The sequence below is a fragment of the Sus scrofa genome, chromosome 4 (assembly GCF_054392235.1).
Source record: "Sus scrofa isolate SSC_HxYL_T2T_F1_AM1 chromosome 4, Sscrofa_HxYL_maternal_Yorkshire_Landrace_v2.0, whole genome shotgun sequence".
Lineage (NCBI taxonomy): Eukaryota > Metazoa > Chordata > Mammalia > Artiodactyla > Suidae > Sus > Sus scrofa.
This window is the reverse complement of record NC_139386.1, coordinates 117298048-117310841: the sequence shown is the minus strand read 5'-3', so window position 1 is coordinate 117310841 and position 12794 is coordinate 117298048. Positions and strand designations below refer to the sequence as shown.

Sequence of the window (12794 nt, the reverse complement as noted above, 5' to 3'; positions counted from 1 at the left end):
AAATGCCTGAGGGGGGCATGGGAAAGGTCGCAGGAAAGTAGAGGGGTTGGGAGCGTTCCAGACCAGGCCACATAATAAGAGGTGCATTGTCTAAGGGGAATTTTAAAACAATAATGAAACTGACTAAAAGTCCGTTTGATTTTTCTTATCACCATGGGCCAGCAATTCTAAGTGACATCAGTGATAAAAATATTCCTCTTGCCACTGGTGCCTCTCCACTAAAATACTCCTCCAGCCTCCTGGGTGCATTCCCACTAAATACCTCTGTGCGTGGGGTCCTGTACTGACACTCTCTGGAGCTGCAAAGATAAAGGCCCGGTGCTCACCCTGAAAGGAGCTCTCAGTCTGGCAGAGGAGACAAGGCACACACCTCAATAACCAGAACCCACAAAGAGACCTCCTACAGATCTGTCCCCTAGTCACATCAGAAGATCAAGGGTGGGAGCCAAACCAGGTGTACCCCCTGACTGCACACGGCCATCCGTGCTGAGAGCAGAGCCCGTGTCTTTAAGGTAACCTCTGGGAACCCCATGTCCTGCTTATCCAGAAGGAGAGTATGATCCTTCTATGTCCGGTCCTACTGTGCACCTGCCACATGCCCCCTGCTGAAAAGTCGCAGAATCAAAGGGGCACAGAAGCTTTCACGATGACTGCTCTGTACCCACACTGGTGATGAGTAAATAAGGAAACAAAAAGCAACGGATGTTATCTCTGAGGGCACTGCTCCGGGCGGAGAGAGGACATGCACTACAGAATCAAAGAGGGAGGGGGAGGAGTGCTTTTGGAGAAAGCTCCTGAGGTCCTCTTCCTAAGGGTCACTGCAGGCTTTTATGCCACCATTTCTCCCCCAGCTTCCTCTTCCTTCTACCCCTCCAGCCCACCCTTCCTCTGTGACTATCCTAGATCCTAAGACTAGAACAGGCACTGGAAATCACCAACTCCAACGCACCAACTTTCGGGAGCAAAACAAAGCCCAGTAAAGTGAAGTGACTTCACAAAGTCTTCACCCAACTGGCTAACGGCCTTCAGGAAAAACTAAGAAAGCGCTTCCTCTCGAGGGGGAAAATAAACCAACAAGAGTTCATGTCTTATTTCTCAAAAGCACAGGTCGTTGGGGAATAAAAAGGGAATGGCAGCAAGTCAGTGTCTGCAATTTGGGAAGCGGTGCGGGGGCCTCTGGGACCACAATGACCAGCCCCTTCCTGGCAAGGTGGGTGAATTCCTCGATGCCTGGACACACGTCGCTACTCCAAGAGTGCCCGACGTCCCAAGTGGTGCCCGACTTCCCACTGACTCCTGTGCTCCTGCAGCAGGGCATTTCCTGAGAGAGGAGTCTGTGTGTGTCTCCCTCTCCTAACCAGGGAGCAAGGGCTTTGTTTCCTTGCCTTCGTGAGCACTGCAGGATCAAGAGCAAAGCCTTTCAGGAATCACCGATTCTCCCGGACCTTCGTAAGACCTAAATTACTAAAGAGATGATGCGAGGTGTGCTTGGGGGTAGAAGGGAGAAGAATCAACCAACTGGGCCAAACCAACAGAGGAAGGAGGAGGTTCCCCAGGTGGAAAGGGGATAGAGGTGTGTGGGTGCCAGGGCACCCAGGAACTGCTTCCGGCTCTGTGGCTTCTCTGGGGAGAAAGCGAGACTTCGGAGCCACAAGGCCACCGAGGGAGGTTGGCCCCAAGCCTCACACACCCTCCTGGTCAGGGACAGATGTTCTTTGAACATCAAGGTGGGGAGATGGTAAGGTCTTAAGGTTAGAATTAAGCTGATTAAAAAAAAAATTTAAATAGCATCATCTCTTGCACTCTTACATTTATGGACCATTACATTTCCACCAGCTGTCTGCTGAAGTGTGTGTTACCCTGGAGACAGCTGGCAGAGAGAGGCTGAGCGTCCCCTACGACAGCCAAGCTGTACCTGGCTTCTTATCCTGGAAAGGTGCACTAACTGCCCTGCACTGTCAGCTCTCTTTACATTTTAATCTAAAGCCTTTTAAATAATGTAAGTATGTCTCTGTATGACACGCTTCTACCATGATTTCCTGATAACCGAAAATCTTTCACTTTTAAAAATGCAGCTAGCTAACACTTATAGAGCACTTACCATACATGAGGCCCTAAGAGGTTCATACATATTAACTCATTTGAATCTCATGATCATCCTATGACGAGAGTCTTACTATGATCCTCCTTCTGAAGAAGAAGTCGTTAAGGCACAGAGGGGTTAAGTGACTCGAGCAAGGTCATAAAGCCAGGAACTAGTGGACACTGGGTTGAAATCCAGGCAGCCTAGCTCTGGAACCCATGTGCCATTAATCCCACAAAAGCATTATAAGCAAGACATATGGGAGCTTGTTACTGCTGCCTCTGCTCTAATGGGCCTGGATTTTGTTTGTTTGTTTGTTTGTTTTAGGGCTGTACCAAGTTCCCAAGCTAGGGGTCAAATTGGAGCTGCAGTTGCCAGCCTACACCTCAGCCACAGCAACTTGGGATGGACGTGAGCTGCAGCTGCGACCTACACCACAGCTCAAGGCAATGATGGGTCTTAGCTCACTGAGTGAGGCCAGTCTAACCTGCATCCTCATGGATACTCATTGGGTTCATGACTGCTGAGCCACAATGGGAACTCCAGGCCTAGATTCTTAAAAGCAGAGCAAACAAGACCACAACACCACCACCAGCCTCAGGAGTCTGAAGCTTGGGCCCTGCTTCGACAGATCTCAGCTTGCCTTCCACATGTGCCCAGATCCAGATCCTGAAAATGGTGGTGACGGCAGCAGAGATGCTTTCCTCAGGGCACACAGAGAGCCAGACACCACGCTAACGCTCTACAAACCATCCTGGGGGTTAATGCACACAGCGATTCCGCGAGGTGGATACCAGTATTACCCCTACTCAGCAGAGGACAGAATGTGGCAGAAGAGGTTGAGCAGCTTCCAAAGGTGCACTGCTAAGTGGCAGGGCTAAGCACTGAGCTGGGCCATGCCAAGGACAATGCCTAATTTCTGAAGTGCTTACACTGTCCACACCCCACCCCACAACACACACACACACACACAGCTCTTAAGAGCCTGCCTGCCTGTTACGGAGCAACGATGCAGGAAATATAATCCAACAAGGCCTCCATATTTCTCTGGGAAATTAGACGCCATTTATATACACAAAGTAGTGTGAACAGATTTACCATAAGGAATATTATTACCACATTTGAGGGTTGAGACCCTTGACTGACGATCGCTTATGTTAGGATTACAAACAATGACGTGACCACCAACAGAGCACAAGATGGAAAAACATGATCAACCTGCATGAATTATTTAAAATGCAAAAATCACGCCCCAACCCTGTTTTCTACACAAAAAGTAATGAAGGCATTAAGGGAAAAGACAGTGTGTATAAAGAATAAACAGATGCAGCACTTATTGCATTTGCTTGGGGTCATTTCCTAATATTTTGCTATGATTTTATTATCTAATCATATTAAAGTCAAAGCAAAGACGCACTAATGAAAGATCTAGAATGCTGTAGGGAGTGAGCTTCCTTCCCTACTGGGACCCTAGTGACCCAAGGCTGGCAAGGGCTCAAGGGGCCATCTATGTGCCTACTTGGCTTGCTCATCCTTGGCCAACCAGTGGTTCTCTTTCATCTGGGACCCAAACATCACCAAAGCAACAGCAAACTCTCCCTCCTAGAAGCCCTGACATCAAGGTCACTCCTTGAGATTCGCAATTCAGGGTGTGCCTCCTTTCCCCAGATGCACCAGGACCCTCTCTCCATGGCCTTCCTCAGCCCATGTCTCCCTCCGCTGAGGATCTGGCGGGATCTGTGGCTGAGGCCCTCCTGGCTACAACATTCATCTCCTTAGAAAGGGAACAAAGTTGGTATTGAATGTGCCCTTCTACTTCCCACAACAAGAATCCTAATATTAGTTAAAAGCACCTAATGCTTTTCTTGATAAAGGCAACACGTACATACATTTTTCTTGTCCAAAACTGTGGTTGAAAACTCAGCATCAGTGGTTCTCATTTATGTGACCTCAAACACATGCCTTAAACTCGCAGGGCAGCTTCCTCATCTGTCAAATGGGCATTAAAACCTACCTCATGGGTTTTGTTGTTAGGATTAAAAATCAAGTATGTACAAATTCCAGAACATGAATACTTATCACCAGCATTCAGCTGGTCATCAGTCACGAACATTTACCCAGTGATGACTTCGCCAAGAAGCTGATACATGTATATACATTGTGAAGAGTGAAGGATGCGGGGTACAATGAAACATGCGACACACCGTCAACCCTTCCCTCATTGTACTGAGAGGACGAAAAACTGAACGCAAGGTCCTGAGATCTGCACGTGTGCAGACTGGAAAAGAGGCAAGAGACTATTCTAGAAAAATGTTACTCTCAAAGGAATGCAAGCGGCTCCGCAGGAATTTCTAAGGTTTAATAATTAACTGTTGTTCATATTTTTAAGTGAAGCCTACAGCTGGGAAGGCTACACAGGAAACGGAACGGCTTTGAGCTGGCTGTGCCTTATTCTGGAAGCCTCCTCTAACAGTTAGTTCCCAAGCTACTTATTGCAACACGTTTATTTGAATTCTCTTCAACTCTTTTGTCATAAGGGTGTGGAGCTCAAGAGTTCTGAGGGAGTCAGTGCTGACTAGGCAGAGAAAATCTCCCCGGGGAGAAAGTCAAGAGCGGAGAAGAAGGTCAAGAACACAGGAAAAAAAGACAGAGGAGTGAGGCTGCCTTCTTTAAAACTGAAGACAGAAAAATTCTTGCCTGCACTTGAATTCCGCATCACCTGACACACACAAAAAACCCTGCTATTTGACGCTGCTCAACCTCTTCTTTCCAAGCTGTTCTGCCTTAAAAAATGAACCAAGCCTTGCCACATGTCCACGTGATTGCTTCTTTATCCTTTACTGTTTGATGGAGGACAAAGAGAGCTACCCCTGCTACTGCTATTGGACATGACCACTGCCTGTCTCCTGGGATTTTCCAGAGACTCACAGGTGCATCTTCAACCATAACCTCGAAATGTCTTATCCTTCATTTGGCTTTTAACAATGCTGCTAATAGCAGGGGCCATAGAAAAAAACACGAAGGGGCAGGTCTTCTAGTAGAGACAAGAAGGCATCAACTTGTTTTCTGAAGTACCTGAAAATTTCACCATCCATCCATTCTGATCCATTCCCTGAGAGCTGGTAGCCAACAAATTGTAAAGAAAAGGAGGCAAGAGCCACCTTTTCTTGCACGTAATTTTTTTTTTCCTCCCTATTTATGATTGTCTGAATTGGTGCATCTGTTTTCTCACATGCACTTGGTATTATTCCTTTCTTTTTATTAAGATTGTCATAGATTGTCATCACTTTCATCTATTGGCTAAGTGCCCTGTTACTCATTTTTTCTAATTTGTAAACCTTTTTTTTTTTTTTTTTTTTAATTAGAAGACAGGAGAGAAAAAAAAATGCAAAAACAGAGTAACAAGGAAAGAACAGTAAAATTTCTTGTAAATGGTAATCAAAACATTGCACAAAGGATGTAATAAATACAAGGCTGACCCTAAAATTCCATCAGAACCATTGATCAGCTATGTAATTCTAACACGGAGACGCTAAAATCTATGGCTAAATAATAAGGATTTCACAACTTGGCACTTATTTTTTACTTTATTACACAAGTTTCAATGTCATGAGTAGGTTCAAGTTTTCTACCTTGATGAGGGCATGATCTCATTTGTGCCAATTGATAATCCTCTGATATAGGTAAGGCGACTATTTCTACCCCCATTTTACAGATGAAAAGATGGAGGCTATTCACTTGCCCACACATTTACACAGAAGACCAGATTGAAACCCATGTTTTCAAACTTGAAGCTCACACTGCTTCCTACACATGAGAGTAAGAATTTCTGTCATTGCCGGTTATTGGCCAGTTACCCTGTACCAAGCACTGTGACTAAAATGCTTTACGTGTTGTGACCACACGGGCAGGAAGTAACAGAGCCAGGGGTCTGCGTGCAGATGTCTCTGATTCAGGAGCCCAAACCCAATCAATACACTCTACTGCTGTATGCTATGCATGGACATTTGCAGAACGTGTTAAATTTACATAACGTTATCACAAATTAAGTAACAGCCAAATTAAAACCTTTTCGAATGTAGATAAAAAATAGAAAAATAGATTTTTTTTTTTTTTTTTGCCTTTCAGAAATGTTATTGAAAGAAATTGGCAAGAGTCATGAAGTATGTTTGTTCTTGTGCTTCGATGATGATTAATGAACTCCGTTTTGGAGAGGCAAGATCTGCACTTGGCATTAATATTATAAACTTTTCTCATTCTGGTAGCTTCCCTTTAGGTGGGAAAACTGGTTACATAAGGCAGTGATTAATGAGATGCCACAAATGTTGATTTAGTCCCAGATAGGGATTTTTTTCTTCCTCTAATTTAAATGCTTCACCAAAATTAATTTTAAGTCACACTACAAATATGAGTAAAGTGCCGACTCAAGTTGAAAATACATCATATGCTCAACCTGAGTCCATATGCTTTTTTCCAATTTCTTCCTGTTTTGCTAGGGAAAAAAAAAAAAAAAAATCCTTGAACAGTCTGAGATTCCAAGAAGGTTGTTGCCATTTTGTTTTTTCAAAACCATTGGCCAGATTCTGTTTTGGATACAGTTTGAATTTAAATGGGAGATACATAACTTTTAAAATATGGGTTCCCCACAGCATGGTAATACAGTTTTAAATGGTGAGTTTCTACTAATGGGAGTTAAAAGTGATAATACTAGCAATACAAAGGTAAATGGAGAAACTCATGAATATTTTCATTTTTCATCTATCTAATCCCTAAACAACCTGAAGGAAGAATTCTCAGTTTCTCAAGAAGGAACGTTCTGTCCTGAATTAAAGGCATCATATGATTCCTCTGGGCCATTTGAAATAGTAAGAAGCTACAAGCCAAGCTGCTGGTACCTGGACCTCCAGAGGCATGTTCCCTGAACAGATCATGAGGAGCAATATGCCAGGTAGGAAATCAAGGTTATTATTCTAGCTGCTTACAACTGACTCCCGCAAGAAAGACTATTGACCACCTAATGGTTTCATGGCAACCCATAAAACTTCCTGAATTACAGCTCTAAAACAGAGGTCTCCACTGTCTTGGGAATGAAGATATATCTCTGGCATTTTTCAAATAAAGTAGAAGTTGAAATTTTCTAACTTTGATGAAAAATTATTAAAACTAAAGATCTTTTAGAATAATAGGTCTAGGCTTAGCCCCAGGAGATGCTCTGTAAATTGAGAAAAGATTGTAAAATTAAAAAGAATGTAAATTTGCAAGGAGAATAGAGAGCAGTGGAAAGTAGTGCGATACTCTGAACTCAAACAAATTGTCACAAAACATTTTCTCTCCTACTTCCAGAAAAAGCTTAAGAGAGGTAATCTTTCTAAGGATTTACAAACAAAAAAGCCTGATTATCTCAATATGAAATACCTCTATTTGTTTAAAATATTATTCCCTTACTGTGTATACAGGGCATATATCATGACATATTTTGCACAAGATAACTTATGACCTGAGCCAAATATATGTATAATAAAGCACTGAATAAAAATGGGAAAAAAGTACACAATGTAATATGTTGTTTGGTAACATTTAAGAAAGGTAAATTTAAATTTTGTAAAACACTGTCCTATATAAATCCTTAAAAACATTTTGATGTATATCTTGAAAGTGCTCACATAAGTTTTATCTATTACTTAAATAAAAGTAAGTCGAATGGCATGGGTCAAGTGCTACAGAAATTAAACAAGACTGGAAGTGAATATTTAACAACATTCAGAATAGAAGCACTTTCTAAGCATAAAAGCAGCCAAAGGGGGAAAAAAAAAGGACTGTAAATAAAATATCAATAACTATGAATTTAAAACTTTTTATGGAAACAAATAATAAGACATAAAAAATAAGATAAATATGCCCTTGGCTGATGCAACCCTCTAGTCTCCATTCATGTTTGGTTGACCCCCTACCCTGGGTTTCAGTTTAGACATCATTTCCTGATGTTCACATTATCTACAGAACGTGCCCCTTTCAAGCATAAGCCCTGCATTTCCCTGATCTCAAATCTCACACTATTACCTTTGCCCCATGACACAGTGTGTTGTGTGAGAGAAAACACATCTTGTCCATCCTTGAAAACGTCACACCAGGCCTGCATACTTGTCAAATGGTTGAACAAACAAATGAATAAACAAATATGTTCATGAAACAAAGTCAAGTGATAAAAGTAGGCCACCAAGTTGGAAATACATTTGATAAACATATGGCTACACACAAAGAAAACAAGTACTAGAAAAGATGTATCACAAAATGAAAGTATAAAAGGTGCTTATCTGAGTGAGGGGGTTACAGGCAATTTATCCAGAAAACCTTGCTATGCCTCCTAACATTTTCTGAATTTTTTTTTAAGAATAAACTTTGCAAAGTGTAAAACGCTATTTTTCAATTGAAGAATAGTTAAGTTACAATATATTAGTTTCAGGTTATACACCATTAAAAGTTATTATAAGATAATGCCTTATAGTCCTTGTGCTATACAATATATCCTTGTTGCTTATTTATTTTACACACAGTAGTTTGCACCTCTTAATCCCATAGCCTTAATTTGCCCTTCTCCCCTTCCCTCTGCCCTTTGGTGACCACTATTTTGTTGTCTGTATCTGTGAGCCTACTTTGTTTTGCAAATACCTTCACTGCATTATTTTTTTGATTCCACATGTAAGTGATATCATACAGTATCTTTGACTTACTTCACTAAACATAATATTCTCTAGGTCCATCCACATTGTTGCAAATGGAAGAATCCTATTCTTTTTATAGCTAAGTGATATCCCCTTCTAGATACTTTATCCATTCATCCATTGATGAGCACTTGGGTTGCTTAAATAGTGCTGCTGTGAACACTGGGGTGCATGTACCTTTTGAATTGGTAGTTTTCTTGGTTACTATAAATAGTGCTGCTATGAACACTGGGGTGCATGTACCTTTTGAATTGGTAGTTTTCTTTTTCCCCAGATGTATGCCTGGGTGTGGAATTGCTAGATCATATGATAGTTCTATTTTTAGCTTTTTTTAAGGCACCTACCTCCATCCTGTTTTCCATAGTGGCTGTACCAATTTACATGCCCACTAAGAGAACAGAAGGGTTAAAACTCTAATTCATCTAAGGTGGTCAAGTGTTACCTTGAAAAAAAGCATGTACTAGCTCACCACTAAATTTTGAAAACATCAAAACAATATGTATCAAGTATGAAATATCATGACATTAAAAAAATATGTTGACAGCCACCACCTATGGTATTTGTCACCATTAGTTATACAAAAGACAACATTCCAAAATGTGAATGCAATTTGCCACAACTGTTATGTTATTTAAAAAAATTACACATTTAGTTAAACAGTTAACTCCTTAAAATGGCTTTCTTAAAAAAAAAATTAACAGCATTCAAGTTTAATGTGGAGACTGCCAGAAATCACTCTTTCCATTTCAAAACTGTTAAGCAGAGTGAGTTCTGCTGGGGTGTCATCCACCCAGTATGTTTCAGTGCCAGTGTCTACAGTTGTTTGTTTCAGAATCTCTAATTAGCTGCCTTATCTTCTGCTAGGGATTCTTCTGGTGCTAAGTTTTAATCGTCCAAATTAATTGAAAATACTGTAGCAATTTCAGATTAACATTTTCAAAATTAACAATGCATAAAATAAAATCACCCATAAATCTGCTCTGTAACAGCAGCCACTAATGAACTCTGCAAAACAGACCAGATCACATTGCTAATTTGCACTGTTCCACAGAGCTCAACTTCAGGAAATAAGCTTTCCCTGTCCAAAGGTTGGCATAAGTAGGGTACACAGAGGATTCCTAGAAGAATGAGGTCTCTGGAGCCAAACACTGCAATTAAGTCCTCATACCAGCCAGGTAAGGTACTTAAATTACTTTACCTCTCAGAGCTTTGGTTCCCTCTGCAGAAAACTAACAATATCTTCTTTGCAGCAGACAGGCTCTAAGATGAACCCCAATATCTCTGCCTCCTGCCATTCATATTCTTGCTTAATCCCCTCTGCTGAAGGTGGGCAAGACCTGTGACTTGGCCTGTAGCCAATAGAAAGGTGATGGGATGTCTTGTCCGTGATTGTGTCATAGAAGACTTAATTTTCCATTCTTCTAGGAGACTCTCTCACCTTCTTGGCTTGTACACTTTGATGAAACAAGTAGCCATGGTGGAGAGGACACTGTCTGGCTGACAGCAAGCTAGAGATTGAAGACCTCCATTCAACAGCCCCAAAGGACCAGAACCCTGCCCACAAGTACATAAGTAAGCTGCGAATGGATCCTTCCTTGGCTGGGCCTTCAGATGAGACGTAGCCCTGGCTAAACTCCTGAGCGAGGTCTTAGGAGAAACCCTGAAGCCAAGGACACAGCTAAATGATGCCCAGACTTCTGACCCACAGAAACTGTAAAATAGAAAATGTGCCTTTTTAAGCCACTAAATGTATGGTCATTTGTTACACAGCAATAGAAAATTAATATAGGAGTGTATAAGTATTAATAGTAGTCACACCACCACCACCACCATTATCTACAGAGCACTTACTATGTGCCAAACCTTGTGGATAAATGCTTTACCTATTATCTCATATCATCTTCACAATGACAGGAGGAGGTGTCTGCTACTATTATCCCCCATTTTAGAGATGATAAAACAGGTTTCCTGGTCCAAGATTATATAATTAGCAAGTGGGGAGGGCCTGACAAAGCCAGATCTATGCCACTGCAGAGCACTCAGTCTAAACGACTGAACAGGGCTGCCTCTGATGATTATTAATGTTCAAGTAAGTGAAAATGCCTAGGACAGTCAGCCCTCCCTGTGTGCAGATGCAGAACCCAAAGGTAGGGATGCCCACCATACTATGCCATTTTGTATAAAGGACTGGAGCATCCGTAGGTTTTAGTTATCTGTGGGGTGTCCTAGAACCAACCCCCTGTAGATACCAAGGGACGACTGAGCAGACAGAACTAGGAAAGGTTCTTTCTTCTGGTTCCTTCCACATCACTCCTTTATTGCCACAGAGGCAGGTTATGGCCTAAACTTAATGCCTCAAGGGCTGCATTGTCTGGCTCTCTAGTGCTCTCATCCTGACCCTTCCAGTGGGGAGGAAACTTTTCTTCCCACCTGCCTCCACGAAATACGCCATGTTAGCTCTTGTTTCACCAGTTCTCTATTTTGATGAGCCAGTCAACACTAATGTGTATGTAGGTAACCATGGAACAAAGGATTATCTCTTTACAGAAACAGAGATCCTCCATCTAAAGAAGAATATCACCCTGAGAATTTAGGTACAACAACAGGGTTACGAGAAGATACTGCAAGGTAAGAACTTATTTTTCTTGGTAGCCCTGCAAATGAAAGCAATGAGTTGGGATGAGACTTGGTCAAGAATCTCCATTTCTCATTTTAGGTACATTCCTCAGGATGGACCTCGTTTGATACTAGAAAACACTCAAACAGAAGAACCTACACATGGAAAGAGAACAAGGTAGGAGAGGTGGAAAACCCAGCCACAGTGCGCCCAAGGAGGAAAATATCCGAAACTCATACACAATAACAAATGTACATTACCATCGGCTCAAGCCAAGCTTCTGTTCTTTCTTTCCCCCTTCTGGTAAGCACAGTCGTTCTTTCTTAAGGAAAGCAAACTTCATGTGAAAAGGCTGGGTCAGCGCCCCTCCCCTTGTTGGAGGTGGGCACAGAAGCCTGATGGGTAATCCCAGGTCCCCAGGCTGCAGTGATGGCCTCAGAGATGAGAGCGATCTGGGCCAGGCCAGTGAAAAACACCTTGGGAGTTTTGTTAGATTTACTGGAGAAAAGGTGTTCTGTTTTCTCTGGAATTACTAGCTTTGAGGAACGGAGTGGCTGACTTTGCTTCCAAATGAGACAAACCTGCCTGGGGTGCCTGTTGACAGAAAATCCACAGGGAAGAAAGGAAAACCAAGACACAAGGAGAAACAGGACTGGATGATATCACTGGAGCCCCTAGATCTAACTCTGCCTAAAGCTAAACATGCTCCACTTCAGTGACCTAAGTCTCTAAATCCTCTGCTCTTTTTTCCCCCTAAACTACAGATCTTCCTCTTACGACGGGGTCACATCCTGATAAACCCATCATAAATTGAGAATATCATTAAGCTGAAGATGTATTTAATAATCTAACCTACCAAACATCATAGCTTAGCCCAGACCTACCTTAAATGTGCTCAGAACACTTAGGCTAGTTTACAGTTGAGGAAAGTCATCTGACACGAAGCCCATTTTACGATACAGTGTTGAATATCTCGTAATTTATTGAATACTCTGTCGAAAGTGAACAACAAAATGGGGGTAAGCATTCAGGTTGTTTACCCTGTGATCCCGTGGCTGCTTGGGAGCTGTGGCTTGCTGCTGCCCAGCCTCTCTGAGACTATCACTCTGCATGCAGCTAGCTGGACAAAGATCAAAATTCAAAATTGGAAGTACAGTTCCTATTAAATGCAAAATGCTCTTATACCACCATGAAAATAAAAAATCATACGTCAAACCACCTTAAGTCTGTAGTTTGAAATGGATTTATGCCACTTGACAAATAAGAACACACCAGGTGAGGCAGAAATGAGGTCAGAATACCAAACCTACTAATAGACCGATAACTTTAAATTATCTGTAGTTCCACGTAAATGCGCTTTTACGATTATACT

The 12794-nt window shown here is 42.0% G+C and overlaps 1 protein-coding gene and 2 long non-coding RNA genes across 12 annotated transcripts in view; 1 reads left to right on the top strand and 2 right to left on the bottom strand.

Annotated features, from left to right (window-relative positions):
* Positions 1-12625, top strand: part of LOC146404212 (uncharacterized) — a 131578-nt gene extending 118953 nt beyond the window's left edge. The window contains exons 2-5 of the long non-coding RNA XR_014844624.1: positions 6868-7031; positions 10231-10377; positions 11353-11433; positions 11522-12625. This is a non-coding gene — a long non-coding RNA (uncharacterized LOC146404212). The remainder of the gene's footprint in view (positions 1-6867; positions 7032-10230; positions 10378-11352; positions 11434-11521) is intronic.
* The window catches only part of VAV3 (vav guanine nucleotide exchange factor 3), a 373539-nt gene that overhangs the window by 99944 nt on the left and 260801 nt on the right, over positions 1-12794 (bottom strand). The window lies entirely within an intron of this gene.
* On the bottom strand, positions 5335-12414 carry LOC146404213 (uncharacterized). Its single transcript, XR_014844622.1, has 2 exons — positions 9049-12414; positions 5335-8982 (listed from the first exon to the last, which is right to left on the bottom strand). It is a non-coding gene; the product is annotated as an uncharacterized LOC146404213 (long non-coding RNA).